This window comes from Euprymna scolopes, chromosome 11, assembly GCF_053919585.1.
Source record: "Euprymna scolopes isolate OS-2025 chromosome 11, ASM5391958v1, whole genome shotgun sequence".
Taxonomy (NCBI): domain Eukaryota; kingdom Metazoa; phylum Mollusca; class Cephalopoda; order Sepiida; family Sepiolidae; genus Euprymna; species Euprymna scolopes.
Genome location: NC_136492.1, coordinates 101,914,381 through 101,932,281, shown reverse-complemented (window position 1 = coordinate 101,932,281; position 17,901 = coordinate 101,914,381). Strand labels below are relative to the sequence as shown.

Here is a 17,901-nt window from a genome sequence, read left to right as displayed (position 1 = left end):
TCAAACTATAAAAACATATGCACTCGTGTATGGAGGAAAAACAAGCACAGAATTTAAACCGTCTGATACCATTCTCACTGTAAAATTTTTAAGGTGGAAGTGTGATGATTTGGACTGCTTTTTTTTTTGCAAATGGAGTTGAAGGAATAGAAATCATAGAAGGGAAATGAATGCAGCAAAATGCACGAAGATTTTGTAAACACATCTGTTCAACAGTGCCGCAGATTTAGAATTGGGCCGTAACTTTATCTTCCAGCAAGACAATGATCCCAAGCACAAGGATAAAATAACTATGAAATGGTTTAAGGATAATCGAATTAGTGTTGTACATGGCCTAGCCAGTCACCTGACCTAAATTCCATCGAAAATCTGTGGAAAACTTTGAAGTTAAGGGTGCATGCAAGAGATCCCAAGGAACTGAAGAAAATTTACGAAGAAGTAATGGCTGAAACGACCAGCAAGTGCTTGTAAGAAACTTCTAGGCAGTTATAGAAAGCATTTGGAGGCTGTAAGGCAGAACAGAGAATAAACAACTAAATATTAGTAAACGTGTTAAATACTTTTGAATATGGGTAATTTGAGTTTTCGTTAATAAATATTTTTCAACTAAATATATCTTCATTTCCGTTTTATTTTTAGATAGATAATATTTGTTCAACGATTGAGTGTAAATTTCGTTCAAATTAACGATGTTTTTGGAGAAATACGAAAATAAACAATGTACCAAGTACTTTTGATATCCACTATATATATATATATATATATATATATATATATATATATATATATATACAATAAAAAGTGAGGATTAAAATAAAAATTTTATAAATTACAATATTTATTAATCCATTAAAATTCAAGCAAATAACGAAAATAAAGAAAAATCCTTAACCCATGGAGTTTAAAAGATAGGCTCTTTTCATCAAAGGATAAACATTACTAAAATGCATAACTGGTTAGAGAGTATATATATATAATTTTGTTCACTTGAGGGCATTTTTCATAAGATAAAAAATCAATAACTTAACTAATTAACTTGTCAATCAATCAATGAAATTGTAATCCGTAAAGATCAAAAGAAAGAATCTGGAATACAGGTGTGAATATATATATATATATATATATATATATATATATATATATATATATATATATATATGACTCTCATTGAATTCCGGTGTATGAAGTTCAGATTGTCTGAAATCTACAGAGATGATTTGTTTAGTGTTGAAGGTTTTGTGTAGAACTGTCCACACTTTTTTTAATCACGTGCTAAACTCACTCGACTCAGTTGATTGCTCCAAGACAGAGCAGACAATAGACCTCAGATTTTACATCAGTTTTCCTTCCCCTAAAGTGCATGTTATAACGAAGACTGAGGGTGCATCTCTCCCAGTGATTTTAAACACACCACCAGATACTAACCTGGAAATTTCTATATCCCAGCACAGTACATACAGTGCCTAATATCCTGTTATGGCCAAGTGCCTCATACGAGTCAGGTTCATCATTGCTTAATTTCAGTGATCTAACGAGAACCGGTGTGTCAACATGATTATGCCGTAAATGGTGGGGGGGGGTTCTACAGGCGGCAAACTTTAAATTAAAATAAATCGCATAAATATTTTTATTATATAAATCTGTGGTTCATTCCAAAGTTTTTAAAATTTATAATTTAAATACATCTTCAGGCATCAGTTGGCAATGGCAATATGCCCAGTCTGTCAAATCCAAGGTAGCTGATCAGCGGCTTGGTTCTCACCAATTTTGGCAAATAAAAAATAGGATCCTGAACAAAAGTGTGCATTCTATCCCAACCATTATCAATGGACCAGAGGTAATCTCGTCAGCATCAGACAAGGCCAAACTATTTGCAAAGAACTTTGCAGCTAATTCTACCCTATGCGACGAAGGCCATCAAATCCCCATATTTCCTCCTAGAGAACATACAAATATCCGTGCATGAGGTCGCCAAGCTAATCAAGAACCTTGATTCCAGTAAAGCAACTGGCCCTGACCTCATCCCAATTATAGTGTTAAAAAAGCTTCAACCAGAACTTGCTCCCATACTTACGAAACTGTTTAAATGCTGCCTTAAGAAGAAGTGCTTTCCGACTTCCTGGAAGACCTCATCAGTTTGCCCTGTATTTAAGAATTCAGGTGATAAGTCATCTCCCTCTCAGTACAGACCAATAAGTCTCCTGTGTGTTATGAGTAAGTTGCTGGAATCCATATTAAATAGAGAAATAGTCAACCACCTCAGCAGAAACAACCTTCTTAGTGACACCCGATATGGTTTCCGCTCTGCAAGATCTACCACAGATGTGCCGACGGTAATATCTCACAGGATTAGTGAATCTTTTGACAAAGGCTTCCTTTCTAGGGCTATTGCTCTTGACATATCAAAAGCCTTCGACAAGGTATGGCATAAGGGTCTACTTCACAAGATTTCCAGCTACGGTATAACTGGAAATGTTTTCTCAATCATTAAATCATTTCTCTCCGATAGGCTCATAAGAGTAGTGGTCGATGGACAAAAATCAGAGGCCTGCAGTATTAATGCTGGAGTCCCTCAGGGGTCAATCTTGGGCCCAACTCTCTTCCTGATCTACATCAATGACCTCCCTAAATACATACTTAAATCATTCGTTGACATCTATGCTGATGACACGACCATCTACGGCAACACATCAAACGCTGTAAATGACAAAGTTCTCTCGGATTCTCTCTTCTCTGATCTCGAGCGCGTGGTTCAGTGGGGGAAGACGTGGCTGGTTACCTTTAATGCATCTAAAACCAAACATACCTTACATCATAAACGCTCTGATCCCCATCTGGCATCAATTGGGATGGATGGCTCTCGTTTGGGAGAGGCCCCGTGTCTTGACAAGCTTCTGGGTTTGACCTTTACTCCTGATCTGAAATGGAACACGTACATCAAGTCTGTTGCCAAGGTCGCTGGAAAGATGGTGGGATCCTTCTACCACTCCAGAAGATATCTCACTACTGATGCAATTCTCTATCTATATAAAAGCCAAGTACGTCCAAGGATGGAATACTGCTGCCATATCTGTGCAGGAGCTGCTAAAAACAGCCTATCCTGCCTTGACAGAGTACAAAATAGACTTTGTGGCTTAGTGGGGGATGCCCTTTTCTCTACCTTGCAACCTCTCTCCCACAGAAGAGACGTTGCGAGCCTATCCTTGTTTTATCGTTATTTCCATGGCAGGTGCTCGTCTGAACTCCAATCTCTGGTCCCCCCCTCGCCAATCTTTCACGAAAAACACCCGTTTAGCCGAATCCACTGTGAAAAATTTCCCCCACTCCTTATCTGTGCCGAAATCAAAACGTTGATTCCATGAACAAAGCTTCTTTCTTAGAATTGCGCGCCTGTGGAACTCTGTTCCGTTTGCCTGCTTCCCACCTGACTACAACTTGGATGTCTTCAAGTCCAATGTTAACAAATTCCTAATGAACCGCCCCCTTAAGTAAACACTTCATCAAATCTCCACACTAACGTAATGTACTTGCAATAACCCTTATCCCTGAGTGGCTTCCGGGCCTTGATAAGTGGTGACCACTGTGTAAAAAAAAAAAAAAGAAAAAAAAAGTGATTTCTTGAAGAGCATAGTATTCTGTGTTTTAATTAGCCAAGACAATCTCCAGACCTCAATTCTATCGAAAACGTATGGCATTGCACCAAGAAATAGCTACGCAATGATAAAATTTCAAATCTGGAAGAACTTTGAACAAAAATTAAAGAGAAGTGGAATGCCCTTTCACTGGAGTATTGCTGCAGACTAATTCAAGGAATTCCCAAGAGATTGCAGGCTGTCAAATTACAGAAGGGCTATGCTACTAAATATTAACTCGTTCATTGTGTTCTTGTTATATTTGTGTGGTATTAATGTTCTAGTTACATTTAAATAACAATTTTCCATTGTGCGGAGTTTCTTTTGGCCATCTCGATTTGAAGTTATTTTTTTTTAATTTACGTTAACACTAGGATACTTCAATTAAAAGTCAAATATGAACAGGTAAAATTATAGAATCAAATGAGGTATATTCAATTTAGCTTAAATTTACAGTTTTTGCAGACTTTAGTTTTGGCGCCAGAATATATATATATATATATATATATATATATATATATATATATATTCATTCCTTCTTTTCTTCTCTCTTATTACTATGTATTTTCAGTATCAAATTTTGCCTACACTCTTTCACACACATCCTCCAAATGTAAAGCTTCACAGCTAATTTTTTTGTTTGATTTTTTTTAGAACATTGAAAAGAAACGAAATAAAATATTGAAACAAGTGGATCGAAACGAGTATAATGAAAGAAATTTGATTATTTAATATCTGTCCTAACTAATTTCTGTTTAAATCTTTGTCTCTATTCACTTGCTTTTTTACAAGAGTGCTTGTTAAAGCACTTAATTCGATAGAATGTTTTATAATCGTAGAAAACACATTCAAGTACCAATTATATGCCAGGCATCAACTTGACTTTTCTTTCAACTTCAAATTGAGAATAGTTAATAAATTATAAATTGAGAAAATCTATATATATATATATATGTGTGTGTGTGTGTGTTGAGTTTTTTTTTTCCTAGCTTTAACATTGATATTAAACTAACATGGGTGCCCGGCATTGTTGCCCACGTGTTTGGAGGTGTGTGTTGAGCAAAAAAAAAAAAAAAAATTTTAATTTTCCGGTATATAGGAACCTATGCAGTGAACTCTGTCCCGCTGATCTGCTTTCCAGCTTACTACAATATCGTCGTCAGGTCCATAAACAAGTTCTAACTGAACTGTCCTTATGAATCTAATTATACCAAATTACCACTACAAACGATTATCACACAACTGACCCAATAAATACAATACACACATTAACCCTTACCTTCAAGTGGCCTCCGCCCCTTGATAGGTGGTAACCCCTTTGTAAAAAATAAATAAATAAAGTGTAGTTTAACTTTCATTAAAATTAAAAGGAAAGAACGATTTAAAGTGGATTGGGGTGTTTCATGTTCTCTTGGGAACCTCTTTCAAGATGAAAGATAAATGATCATCTATAGGGCAGTGCATCGGTAGAGGATTATTCCTACCAAATTGTATCTTGTAGGTCTAATAACCTAAAAGTGATAAGCATTCATTTATTAATTTCATATGAATCGGATGATTCTATTGTTGGCATTCGTTTCCCTGCTATCTTTCTAATAAGAATCCTTTCTAGAAGACATCGGGTAATTAGGGGAGGGACCACGTGAAGGTTGTCATCATCCGTAAGTGAAAGTGTTTTTTTATAGAACGAACTGGATTCGAACTTTGCACACCCAGGTTATCAGTATATGTTGTTAATCCCTTAGCCACTGTCCTCTCCGAGTAGCAAGCCAACAGACAAGTACACATGCATTCAACGCTTGTTCTGTATATAGAGATGCAAACGACACGTACGTGTTTCTATATCTTGTGTATGCTTCATCAAGAATTTTCAGGAACGTGCTTTGCAATTAAAAGAGGTTACATTCTAATCTGTTTTTCGTTTTGATGAAACACTTTATTTTCTGCAAAATAATATAAACTTCTATTAATATAGTTTTCATAACTGAATACAAATTACCGTCCTCCTCATCATTTTCTTTATCTTCCTCATTCTTCACCTTTTTTTTTTTTTTAAAGATGGATGAGTTCTAAAGACAAAATCATGCTACATGTTATACCTTTTTTTATATACTAGCAGTTCAACCTGGCTTTGCTTGAGCCTTATGTATTGTTCATAATTTGCCCTATGTATGAATACCCTTTACGTAAAATTTCAAATGTTTAGAGCAAAAATTGTCTGAGTAATTTGGTAGAGACCGCAGAGTTAATTTTTTTTTTTAACTTTGACCCCAATTTTGACCCCTTAACATTTGTTTTCATCTCAAAGCAAAATAAAAAGTTTGACCTATGTCCAAGTTACCTACATCTAAAATTCCTACTGTTTAGACCCAAAATTGGAGTAAGAGTTTGGTAGAGTCTGCAAAGGCCAACTCTTCTAACTTTGACCTCTTGTCAGCCAAATTTTTGCCCCAAAACTGACTGAAATGCTTGCCACATGTCCGTTATGTATTATGTAAAAACTTTTCCTATCTCTGAATACCTTTATGTAAAATTTAAAATGTTTAGACCAAAAATTGGCTGAGTTATTTGGTAGAGACCGTACTGGTCATTTTTTTAACTTTGACCTCTATTATGACCCCTTAACATTCATTGTTTAGCTCTCAAATCAAATTAAAAAATTTTATCTATGTCCAAGTTTAAAATTTCAAGTGTTTAGACTCAAAATTGGCGGAGGAGTTTGGTAGCGTTTTCAAAGGTCAAATCGTTGAACTCTGACCCCTTGACAGCCAAATCTCAATAGCCCTTATGTCAAGTCTCGAGTCTGTGGACTGAAAATTGACATAGTACTTTGGTAGCGAAATGTACCCACACACAGACAATTTCACTTATATAGTAAGTTATAAAAATATATATGGCAATTAAGCTACACAGAATATTCCGCGTCTCATCCATGCCTTGATTCGTGAAGCTTATGCAAAGAGTTGTGGTTGTCTCGCATTTTTACATGCACACATTCTATTAAGTTTTTAGTTAGCCAATCAGATTCCTAGTTTCCACCGCTCCCTTCCTAATCAGCCAATGGGCAGACACTTACAGAACAAAGGCCCAATTGACCTTGGGTTCACCCCTTATGTGTGTGCTTTTTTTAGCGAGAAGCGTAGATATATAGTGATTTGACCTATTTTAAACCATTGACTGATTAGGAAGGGAGCAGTGGAAATCTGGAATCTGATTGGCTAACTAAAAACTCAATAGAATATGCGTATATAAAAATGCAAGACAACCACAACTCTTTGCATAAACCTCACGAATCTGAGCGTGAATGAAACGCGGAATATTGTGTAGCTTAATTGTCATATATATTTTTATAACTTACTACCAAGCTCTACCTATGTATTGAGCACTGTTGAAGTAAATACCTAATTTTCATGCATAAATACTTTCGTATATTAATTTATGTGATTAAATGAAGTAGTCACATATATCTATCCACAGCCAAACAACGCCATAGCTCACACAAGCCATGAAAGCCAACAAATCAGAAGTCCAAGACTTGTATATCATCTCACATTCTGAAAATTCTAATATATATATATATATATATATATATATATATATATATGACAAAGTCTGTAATTCAAATTTCAAGATGTTGCCCATCTTACCGTTTATTTCTTTCAGCATGTTAAAATATTTAATTCTTGACAGCACCTGTTCCGTAACGCAGAATCATTTATGTAATTATGTCAATTTTTTAATCTATTCTGCCCCGACTCATCACAAGAATAGGAACTCGTCAACTTTTAAAGGAATAGATGCACGATTACAAAAATGTGAAAACAAATACGTTATCGTATGTAAGCATCACATTAGTGAATAGAACAATATTCGCACTTAGCATTTAAGTAAATGTTTTTCTGCATAAACAGTTGAATACGTCCAATTATCAGTATCGCAAATAAAATAAAAATATAAATAAAATTGAATTAAGAATGAGTAGATCCCATCGCTGTTTCGCCTTGTATATTTTCCTTCTCCTTTTTAAAGATGGCTGACTTCTAAAGACAAAACTACTACTACTATATTATATTATATTGGAAAGGGACAAGTTTGAAACAGAAAAACTTGTCTCTCTTTTTCTCTCCCCAGACAACCTCGATTCCTCCACACATTCTTTCCTACTGGCTTTCTTTCTCTACTTCTGTAATAATTTTCCTCAACTATACTTTATTCCGCCTCCCCCCGCCTTTTTCCTTTTTCATTTTTTTCTAATAAATACAAAAAACAGTTGTAACTTTCTTAATTTTTAAATCATATGCTAACTTGACTAGCTCTCTTCATTTGAGAATGCCCGTAGAGGGTAGAAATAAATTTATGAGATTAGGCTAAGTTTGTGTTGTGTGTGTGTGTGTGTGTGTGTGTGTGTTTTTTTTTTTTTTAACTCTTTTGTATGCTTTGCTTCACATTCAGCTCTCACATTTGAGATTCCCTACAGAAATTGCTTCATTCTTTTCAGATTGATACTTATATATAATCCAGACGCATGTTTCGTCGTCTAATAACATAATTATATCTTATAAACATATACGTTCTCATATCTGGGTATCACATTAGTGAATAGAAAATATTCCCACTTAGCATTTAAACAAATGCTTTTTGTATAAAAAGTGGAATATATCCAATTATCAGTATCGTAGATTAAATATGAATAAAATTAAACTGAGTATATGGAAGTCTCAACTCGTATATATTTTTTACTTTTGATAACTGTATATTATGGTTCTTATACCAGAATTACCTGAGTATTTTTTTTTTTTTTTTTTTTTTTTTTTTTTCAGATTATTCTGGCCACTGTTAGGAAAATGTTCTCCCTGTTCGGAATTTAAGAAAACTCGTTCCACACATGTGTAAAAGTAAGAAAGAGTTTCTCTCTTTTTCCTGGCTGGGCTTTCAGAGCATTTTGGACATGGTCCGACTGTATGTCCATCTTCGCGAGACTTTCACAAACCTTAACGCAGTATCCGTCAGACACCTTGGCTGGTAGCGGTCATAGAGACTTTTTTGGGGTAGCAATCTCATACACTTCCAGAACAACTCAACACAAATGTAAGTACTATTTACTATTATATCTTTGCTATCGTCAACCTCGGCAACATTTTTCTTTCTTATCATAATTAGACTTTACTGTATTCTCGCTTCAGTAATATCGGCTTTTCATATTATAGCAAGTATCATCATCTATGTTTCTCTATCTCTATTTTATGTTTGTTTTTGACAAACTGTTTTTGTGCGAATAACTATATCTATGAAAATCAAACTGTTTCTTCATGTCGTCTTTTCCTATTCCTTTCAATCCTCTTGTGCATTATACATAACAAAACACACAAATTGGTTGCCTCATGGACTGATAAGATATCCCCCACACACGAAGGTCCTGGATTTGACCTTAAACTATATCCAGTGGTGAAGCCCCAGCTTGTGGGATTTGAGGAGTGTGGAGCCACCCTTTAATTACCATTGCTCCCAGGTCCACTCTGACCCGGAGTGGTAGTACCTGTTAGGGTCCCAACTATGGGTTAAATAGAAACCGACGTGAAAACAACAAATATATTCTATTAAAAAAGATTTTCTTGAAAATCTTTGGATTCGGCATTAAATAACCCGAAAAGGGTTGATATGCCGTAAAACAAAAACAACCAACCCACACACGAAATCCAGATATATATTATGATGGATCATAAAGTTAAGTAATGTTGAGCATAGCTATTATTTAAATGGGTGACAGTTTGGAGAGTAGAAAGTGGATCTTGGGTTTACTTTTGCCATATGCATAACTCTCGCTTCCCTTATTTTGTCCTTAAATTCTTACATTTCAGGAGCAAGGTTTCTGACAAAGGAGGAATTACTGTTTTCTGGGTCAGAATCTATTCTATCTAACACTTAGGATTGGCATTTCAATATAACTAGCGGGGGTGCCTGGCGTTGCCTGGGTGTAAAAGAAAAAAAAAACTTGGTAGGCAGGAACCCGAAGCCTTAAGGTGGAAAAGAAAGCCTGACATCTTACCGCGACGCTGAGAGGGCAGAGAAGTGAGAATGGTTGAAATTAAATGCTTAAAAACGAACGTCAGGTTTCCTAGGTCAAAAATCACACCAGAGAGAAATGAAATCATGCAGAGCTAGTTAAGCTTTATGCTTTCTGCATATTTGTTTCCCCAAGATGTTTGGGAAAACCAGCTTCCCACAAAAGGGGGAGTATCCAAATGAATAACAATTGTCTGATATGACAGTTTTACCCCATGGACGTCTCGGCATGAAGGGCCAACAAGCTCGCTTTACTTTTGATTTAGTTTCGCTTTTTAAGGAAAAACATGAACAAACAGGCTGGACCACGGGATAGCATGAATTTTATAAAATAAGTCCCTCAAATAAAAAATAGACGACCTACATTTGTAAATCAAAGATATTATAACCTAGGGAGTATATAAAAAGAAACGGTACCCCCCCCCCCGAAAAAAACTTTGCTGGACATACAAAAAAAATTGCACTCACAAACACATACGTTTTCGCTTTCATATAATAGACCAGTGGGAGTGCCCGGCGTTGCCTGGGTGTTTGGAGGTGTAAAAGAAAAAAAAAGTTTTAGTAGGCTCGAACCGAAGCCTTGAGGCGAAGGCGGAAAAGAATGGCTGACACCTTACCGCGATACTGAGAGGGCAGAGAAGTGAGAATGGTTGAAATTAAACACTTAAAAACGAACCTCTGGTTTTCTAGGTCAAACATCACGCCATAGAGAAATGAAACCATTCTGAGCTTTTACTCTTTCTGCGTATTTTACAACTGGGTCACGTCGGGGGGGCACTACTATATATTGGGTACAATATAATAATCTACAGAGATTTGGTTCTATAATAATAAATAAAAAGATCTGCATGTATTAACATATCATATTAAAACATAGCTTACGATCAAGCAATGCCGGGTGCCCTTCTAATATATATATATATAATTTTTTTTTTTTTTTTTTTTTTTTTTTTTTCAAATGAGTTACCACTTATCAAAGCCCGGAGGTCACTCGAGGATAAGTTAATGAGTACACGGTGTCAATGGGAAAAATATTGTACTAATCTTCTGATCACTTGATTGTCTCAGTTAAGATAAAAACGAAATGTAATAAGTCCTCTGACGTACTTCTCCATTGTACAGTATATCGATCCTCTATGGCTGACCAGATTAGCTTCTGCACATTTATATCAGATTAACCATTCCATGTTTAAAAAGGATGTGCCTTCTATAGTATCAGACCTGACGTGTTTCTCTCTGGAATATGCTGCTGCCATCACGCACAGAAATTATATCATGATTGCTTCCAACATAATGGAGGTACTGAGACTAAAGCCACCTTCAGGACTGTCAGCAACCATTGTAAAAGAGTAATGAAGAACACGAGAGAGTTGTATGCTCAGTCCATCAAGTTCAAAGTAACTGAGCAGCGGCTTGGTTCCCACTAGTTTTGGAAAATAATAAACAGGGTCCTGAATATAAGCGTGTGCTCTATCCCAACTATCATCAATGAACCCAAAGTAATCTCGTCAGCATCGGAAAATTCCAAACTCTTTGCCAAAAACTTTGCAGCTAATTCTACCCTATCCGATCAGGGCTGCCAACCCTCAATATTTCCTCATATGTCTGAAAACGCGCTATTCAACATACAAATATCTGTACATGATGTTGCCAAGCTAATTAAAAACCTCAATTCCAGTAAAGCAACTGGCTCTGACGGCATTTCTATTATAGTGCTGAAAATTTGGCTCCCATACTTACAAAGCTGTTTAAGCGTTGTCTTAAGTAGAATTGTTTCCCAACACTTTGAAAAATCTCATTAGTATGTCCTGTATTTAAAAATTCAGGTGATCGGTCATCTCCCTCTCAATTCAGAGCAATCAGTCTTCTGTGCGTCATGAGTAAGTTGCTGGAATCTGTTAAATAGAGAAGTAGTCAACCACCTCAGCAGAAATAACCTCCTCAGTGATATGCGATATGGTTTCCGTTCTGCTAGATCTACAGTTATTTCATAGGATTAGCAAATCTATCAACAGAGGCTTCCTTTCTAGGGAAACTGCTCTTGACATATCTAAGGCCTTGATAGGGTATGGCATAAAGGTTTACTTCACAAGATCTCCAGCTATGGTATAGCTGGAAATGTCTTCTCAATTATTAAATCACTAATATTTCAGCCCGGCGTTGCCCGGGTGTTTGGAGGTGTATGCTGAGCAAAAACAAAACAAAAAAAAAAAACGGCCAACTTTTTAAAATTTTGACCCTTATTATGACCCCTTAACATCTATTGTTTGGGGCTCAAATCAAGCTATTAAGTTAGAACCATGTCCAAGGAACCTATATCTAAAATTTCAAGTGTTTAAACCCAAAATTGTCGGAGGAGTTTGGTAGAGTTCTCAAAGGTCAAATCGTTGAACTTTGACCCCTTAACAGCCAAATTTCTGGCCGAAAACCGATCAGAAAGATTTTTCCAAATCTCAGTACCCTGTATATCAAATTTCGAGTCTGTAGACTTTAAATTGATAGTTATTGCGTAGCGAAATATACACACACATACAAAGACACGTTCACTTTTATAGATATACTAGCATTTCGGCCCGGCGTTGCCCGGGTGTTTGGGAGTGTATGCTGAGCAAAAAAAAGAAAACCGGTCAAATTTTTTTAATTTAGACCCCTATTATGACCCCTTAACATTTGTTTTGGGCTTAAATCAAGTTATTAAGTTAGATTCATGTCCAAGGAACCAATATCTAAAATTTCACGTGTTTAGACCCCAAATTATCGGAAAAGTTTGGTAGAGTTCTCAAAGGTAAAATCGTTGAACTTTGACCCCTTAACAGCCAAATTTCTGGTCGAAAACCGATCACATAGATTTTCCCAAATCTCGGTACCCTGTATATCAAATTTCGAGTCTGTAGACTAAAAATTGAATTATTGCGTAGGAAAATGTACACACACACAGACAGACACACAGACACGTTCACTTTTATAGATATACTAGAATTTCAGCCCGGCGTTTCCCGGGTGTTTGGAAGTGTATACTGAGTAAAAACAAAAAAAATGGGTCAATCTTTTTAACTTTGACCCCTATTATGACCCCTTAAAATTTATTGTTTTTGGACTCAAATTGAGTTATTAAGTTAGATCCATGTCCAAGGAACCTATATCTAAAATTTTAAGTGTTTAGACCCAAAATTGTCGGAGAAGTTTCGTAGAGTTTTCAAAGGTCAAATCGTTGAATGTTGACCCCTTAACAGCCAAATTTCTGGCCTAAAACCAATCACATAGATTTTCCCAAATCTCAGTACACTGTATATCGAATTTCGTGTCTGTAGACTGAAAACTAACAGAGTTATTGCGAAGGAAAATGTATACACACAGACAGACAGACACGTTCACTTTTATAGATATATAAACTAGCAGTTCTGCCCGGCTTTGCTCGGTCCCTATATACTGTTCATAAGGTTATGTGTATATGTATATATTAAAGTGTGAATATGTAAAGTAATGCCTTTCTATATAATAGTCTTCCTTAACTATCATAGAAAAAAGACAGACATTTTCACTTTTATAGATATACTAGCATTTCAGCCCGGCGTTGCCGGGTGTTTGGATGTGTATGTTGAACAAAAAAAAAAAAGTGGTAGTAGGAAGGCAGGCTCGAACCCGTACCGCGAAGGAGGAAAGAACGTGAAAAAAAAAAACTGACGTCTTTGCGGTTACGACCACTGCCAAACCTGAAGTGATTTATGCTTAAATTAAGGCTAGACAATCGATAGGAGAATATAACTTTCAAAAATATCGGCGAAAAAGCGACCCCCCCCCCTGTAGAAAAGTGCCTAGTTGAAGGTGAAGATATTAAAGCCAATCTTTCGATATTTGTCGTCTGAAAGGTCGAACTTTAAAGTGGTACTGATCTTAGTAAAATCCGGCGCCTCTGTCGAAAGTTTTAGGCAGACATACATACATACATTTATATATAGGTAACTAAACATTTTCAACCCAAACCGATTAAAAAGCTTGCCCTATCTCTGAATACCCTTTATGTAAAATTTCAAATGTTTAGACCAGAAATTGTCTGAGTAATTTGGTAGAGACCACAGAGGTCAAATAATCAAGTTATTAAGTTAGATCCATGTCCAAGGAACCTATATCTAAAATTTCAAGTGTTTAGACCCAAAATTGTCGGAGGAGTTTGGTAGAGTTCTCAAAGGTCAAATCGTTGAACTTTGACCCCTTAACAGCCAAATATCTGGCCGAAAACCGATCAGAAAGATTTTCCCAAATCTCCGTGCCCTGTATATCAAATTTCGAGTCTGTAGACTTTAAATTGACAGAGTTATTGCATAGGTAAATGTACACACACACACACACACACACAGACGCGTTCACTTTTATAGATATATAGATTTCTCTCTGATCGGTTCATAAGATTAGTAGTTGTTGATGGGCAGAAATCAGAAGCTCACAGTATTAATGCTGGAGTTCCTCAGGGGTCCATTCTGGGCCCAACTCTCTTACTGATCTACATCAATGATCTCCCAAATCACATCCTAAGATCATTCAGACATTTATGCTGACAAGACTACCATCTATGGCGATACTTCAAAGATCGTAAACAACCAAATATTCTGATTTTCTCCCCTCTGATCTTGAGCATGTGGTACAATGGGGAAAGAAGTGGCTGGTTAATTTTAATTCATCCAAAACCAAGCTTCTATCTTTACATTACCAACGCTCTAATGATCCCCCGGTTGGCATCAATTGAAATGAATAGCTCTCATCTTGGGGAGGCTCCATGTTTTGCAAGCTTCTGGGTTTGACCTTTACTCCTGATCTGAGATGGAACACTTACATCAAATCTGTTGGCAAGGCTGTTGGAAAAATGGTGAGATTGTTCTACCGCTCCATTAGATATCTCACTGCTGATGCAATTCTCTATCTATATAAGAGCCAAGTACGCCCAGAGATGGAGTACTGTTGCCACATCTGGGATGGAGCTGCTAGAAAGACCTTATCTTGCCTTAACAGAGTTCAAAATAAACTTTGTAGCCTTGTGGGGGATGCCCTCTTCTCTTGCCTGCAACCTCTTTCTCACAGAGGAGTCGTTGCTGCTTTATCGTTATTTTCATGACAAGTGCCCGTCTGATCTCCAGTATATGGTCTCCCCTTGCCTGACTTTCACGAAAAGCACTCGTTTAGCTAAAACTACTATCAATAATTTCCCTCCATTCTTTATCTGTGCCTAAACCTAAACCTAGATTCCATGAACAAATCTTCTTTCTTAGAACTGCATTCCTTTTTGAACTCTGTTCTGTTCTCCTGCTTTCCAACTACCTACAATATTGTTGTTTTCAAGTTCAACTTGAACAAGTTCTTGATAAGCAGTCTCCGTTAGTAATCCAATATTTACCAAATTGTCACTACAATATTCAATGCCCATTGTGGGGGTCAGATTTGGATGTTAAATTAGAATTCTTCTATCTCCAGACATGACTTACACTATTTCGACCAAATAACTCAATTTTCATTTCGTCTGACCATAATATTTTATCCCCAAATCTTGAAGATTTCTCCAAATGTTCCTTTGCTAATTTCGGACGATTTTTGACATAAATCAGCTTTAACAAAGGAGTTCTTCTTTGTTTTCGCAATTGGAATCCTTTCTTTTGAAGCACTTATTTTGCTCTTAAGCAGGGTTTTATTTTTGGTGGGATTCGAACCCACGGTAACAGTTGCTGCAATCCGGCGCTCGTACTAATTATACTATATCATCTCGCCCGAATTCCTGGACATTTTATCGCTCATAAATGCGTACAAATTAAGGTTCATTATTATTTAATGTAAGTAGTGTGGTGGGATGAGGTATTCGTCTGTCTGTCTGTCTGTCTTTCTCTCTCACACGCGCATGAAAAGTAACCCGACATCCTGATACTCTCTATGCCTGTCTTTATATTTTGAAATAAACTTTTAGTATAAACATCGGCGTCCAAGTGGATTTATCATCAGAATAAAACCTGGATTCCCAAGAAAGCCAACAGAGGTGTAAAATGGTTTATACACGCACCTGTTGGACATAAATGTGACATATAGATATTGCAAATCTATCTATTATTATATAAAAGTCACTTTGTGTGGGGGGGGGGTGAGAGAGAGAGAGTTCCTTTCTCATAGGCTCAGCCGTTGTGGAACCTATCTTTTGCAATTTTCAAACAAAACTAATTTATATATCTGGCAGTGTTCATGTTTTGTAAAGAAATTCATCTGATAAGTATCGAAAAAAATCCGATCTTAAAAGTAGCTTTTCTCCCTTATAGATATCTATAAATATATAAAGAATAATTATATATAAATATATAAAGAATAATTATATATAAATATATAAAGAATAATTATCTATAAATATATAAAGAATAATTATCTATAAATATATAAAGAATAATTTTTACAGGAGAATATTTTACACTACACCGGTAAGAGATTAAAAAATTTCAGCAAATCATTTCTTCTTTAAAAAAAAACAAAGATTTATTATAATCTGAAGATATAACAGTGGTAGAGCATTTGACTACAAATCGAATGATCTCCTGTTCAAACCCAGGTCTACCTCACCATTTTATTTTAACTTTTTCCTTATTAATGAGTTCAATTTACGATAAAAGAAGTGGTACCATTTAAAATCATTTCTTCGTTTGCATATTTTAAAACTAAACATTAATTAGAAGTGAGTTTACCAGGGAATTCATCGTCAAGCCTAAATATCCGTTGACGTGAACATAGACGGAATTTGATGAACGACATTATCATTATTATTTATTCATTTATTTATTTATTTATTTTTTTTCAATTTTGACCCCAAACAAGGCACAGTGCCACTTTGAAGCAGGGGGCTACTATTAGGGACTTAATTAGTGGGGTCATTATGAAAGGAGAACAGTAGAAAGATGTTTGTTAACATTACACTTGAACTTCTGCATATCATTGCAGTTGGGAAAGCAGAATCCCGGAAGGGAGTTCCAAAGACCCGCAGTTCTGGGGAAGAAACTATTGGAGTAAAAGGCTTTCTTGCACCTAGGGATCTCTACTGTAAAGGGATGAGACTTAGTAGCTTGTCGAGTTTGTCGGGGGTAGTTACGTCGGGGAGGTACAAGTGTTTGCAGTTCGTCAGAGCATTCACCATTAAAGTATTTGTAGAACAGGCAGAGGAATGCAACATTTCGTCGATGGGACAGAGGTTGAAGCCTAGATGACAGTTCAGGACCTATCAGGTTGGCGACTCTTTTTTGAACCCTGTCCAGGAGAGAGAGACAAGCAGCAGATGCACCAGCCCAGATGTGACAACAGTACTCCATACATGGGCGAATGGTTGCCTTATAGAGGTATAGGATACTAGCAGGCGTACGTAGTTTTCTAGCACGGTAGAGGGAGCCAACCTTCCTTGCAACAGCCTTGGCAATGCTCTCAATGTATCTATTCCAGTTCATATTCCCTGTAAACGTTAGGCCGAGGAGTTTAAAAGAAGTACTTTTAGGCAATGTGTTCTTGGCCATTGCTATTGGTGGTAGAGAAGATTTCTTGTAGTTATTGAAGGAAACAAGCTTAGTCTTAGCAGCATTGAATGTGACCAACCATTTTTGTCCCTATTCCACTACGGATTGGAGGTCATCCTCTAGTGTTTCTGCCATTTCCTTGGATATGTGTTCATTTGTTTTCCCCTCATATGTTATAGAGAGTGGTGCCATCGGCAAATATACCCATCTCCAAAACAATTTTATCAGGGAGGTCGTTTATGAATATCAGGAATAATAGAGGTCCAAGGATAGACCCCTGAGGTACTCCCGCATTTATGTCATATTGTTTGGATGTACGTCCGTCGAGGACAACTTTGATTTTTCTATTACTTAAGAAGGATTTAATTACATTATGAATTCTTCCAGTGATTCCATATGATCTAATTTTCCTTAGAAGACCATCGTGCCATACCCTGTCAAAAGCCTTAGATATATCAAGGGCCACCGCTCTACCCTCCCCTGTTTTATCCAATGAACGGTATATACGTTCAGAAACTACAGTTAAGATATCTGCTGTTGAACGGGCTTGCCTGAATCCATATTGTTTGTCGGTCAGGAGTTTAGCAGCTGTTAGGTGCTGGACTAGGGCTTGATTAACTAAGGACTCAAATATTTTGGCGAAAAGCGGGAGGAGGCTAATGGGGCGATAATTTAGTGGG

General features: G+C 36.5%; 2 long non-coding RNA genes across 3 annotated transcripts in view; both read left to right on the top strand.

Moving 5' to 3' along the window:
• Positions 1-8,581, top strand: part of LOC145288018 (uncharacterized) — a 262,452-nt gene extending 253,871 nt beyond the window's left edge. Inside the window, exon 3 of the long non-coding RNA XR_013869252.1 lies at positions 8,453-8,581. This is a non-coding gene — a long non-coding RNA (uncharacterized LOC145288018). The remainder of the gene's footprint in view (positions 1-8,452) is intronic.
• A 7-nt stretch (positions 8,582-8,588) lies between these two features.
• LOC145288017 (uncharacterized) overlaps positions 8,589-17,901 on the top strand; it is a 133,545-nt gene continuing 124,232 nt past the window's right edge. For both annotated transcript variants that reach the window (XR_013869250.1, XR_013869251.1), the window contains exon 1: positions 8,589-8,720. This is a non-coding gene — a long non-coding RNA (uncharacterized LOC145288017). The remainder of the gene's footprint in view (positions 8,721-17,901) is intronic.